This window comes from Neophocaena asiaeorientalis, unplaced genomic scaffold (assembly GCF_003031525.2).
Source record: "Neophocaena asiaeorientalis asiaeorientalis breed wild unplaced genomic scaffold, Neophocaena_asiaeorientalis_V1.1 scaffold740, whole genome shotgun sequence".
NCBI classification, from domain to species: Eukaryota; Metazoa; Chordata; class Mammalia; order Artiodactyla; family Phocoenidae; genus Neophocaena; species Neophocaena asiaeorientalis.
Window position 1 is genome coordinate 29,863 of NW_020172184.1, and position 2,133 is coordinate 31,995.

The window sequence follows — 2,133 nt, forward strand, 5'->3', positions numbered from 1 at the left end:
TGGCTCCAGAAAGTGAGAAACTCAGAAGGGGCCAAGTTGAAGATGCTCAGCTCCTTCTTTCAAACTTATTAAATCAAATAATTCATTCCTTCTCCCACGGAGACAAGTAAATGAGGGGTGAGAGAGGGAGGAATAGTATTTTAGTGGAGCTCTTTCCCTATGGAGATCTGAGACAAGAAATGAAGGTTCACACTCTAATGAGGACACTAAGGAAAAAGAAAAGGCTACCATTTTGAACATCATCATTTCATACCTCAAAAATAGAATGACGCGAAGTCCATTAATAAACGTAGCTTTCTACTACATTGGCCCGATTTTTCATAGACCTGCAAAATTTCATTAGGATTTGGCACTGGTCCCTGGACTAGACTTTGGGAGCCACTGAACTAGATGACTTTTAAGAGCCTTCTAACCATGAGATGTTATAATTCTATGATAGAATTTCATTTGTACCTGGTCTGCAGAAGAGAACCAAGGGACTGAACCTGGGTCAAGGGACAGGCAGATCCTGAAAATGTGTTTGTGAAGGGGTTGGCAGTCAGACCCGGAGCAGGATACCTTTTCTCCTTGGAATTCTTAATCATATTTCCCTACTGTCAATACGAAGGCCAAAGGGTTGTTGTGAAGAGAACTTGATGTTGAACCTCTGTGCCCCATCTTGGGCTTTGGGATTTCCATTGCCAGACTGTGTGCCATGATAGTTGGAAGAAAAGACAGATATGTCAGTTTCAGCATCTCTCACAGTAATAACCTTTCAAACGTGTTATTTCTTTGTCTTAATATTTTATTATCGGCTTGTTGTTCTCCTCATCCCACCTGTGGCCCCTCCCCCACCTTGTGAACTGATAAAGCTACATTGCAGCAAATTGAATTAGAAAACCACATATCCAAGGTGGTTTATTGTTAATGTGAAATTCTATCCTAACCTGGAAGTCGAGGGGCAGGAATCCCAAGCCGTTTCAAAATTCACATTACAAGACAGACAGTCAGATGCCCCCAAACCACAACATCTTGTACTCTATTAACCGTACACTGACAGAGCCCTTTGGTTGCATTTGTATTTCCAAATAAATACAAACATATGTCACCATTTTTTATTGATTTTGGACTTTCCTAGGAAGGGAAATGCTGTTAAATTATAATAAATGGTGTCAACGAAAACAAATAACGCAAAACCCATTAAGAAGGCATTTGTTGCAGAGCTTGGTTTGATTTGTTGGCATCAGTTGAAATCATGTCAAAATAATGTCTTTGGAAACCAAATAAAAATTTGTTTGCAAATTTGTCTGCAGCAAGCATTTCTAGAGCATAAAAATCCTTAAGAATCAATATGGTTTTATTCAGTGTGCAAATGTACCAAAAAACCTTATGACAAAAGTTCCATTGCTGAATTATATGTTAGTGCTAGTGAATTAATAAATAATAATAGATGATAAATAATATAGTGACGGAATTAGATAATACATTTATGAAGAAGTAGAGGGAGAGAAAGATTAAGGGGGATAGCCTTGGGAGAAGATCAATTTTCAGATAAGCGAAACTAACATTTTATATTCAGAATATTAATGGAGTTTAGTCCGCTGACTCACAAAGTCCAGTTCAGCTAAATTTCACTGCCGCCTTTCAAAAAGGAAAGGAGATGCAAAACGCCTAGTTCTGAAGTGATCACCATTTGAGTTCTAATATTAGTCAGCCCGCATCGATAATTTGTATAACTGTGTTTGCCTTCCAGGTAATTGGGAATTTAATTGCTATCAGAATAAAATTTGAGTCTTATTTCCAAATGATGTCAGTGCAATGTATCCCAATTTGCAGTTTTGAGAGTCACTGTAATTGGGCAAATGAGAGGGCTGTAGGGGCAGCTGGACTTCAATATAAAATCAGAAAAAAGTGCTCTTCTGCGACTATCCACATCCTCCTTTCACTGCCTCCCAGGGCCCAGTTTTTAAAAAACACCTCACCTGCGGAGTTTAAGCTGAGTCTTGCCATCCTTGGCCCTCTCTGTTTCCTCCTCCCACTGAAACAGATCCGTCCTCCCTCCCTCCCACGCCACCTTCTAATCTCATTCCTGAAATGTTTAAAGGAGCTAATTTGATAAACTAGTTAATGTCTTTGTCTTTCTCTCTTATCTCT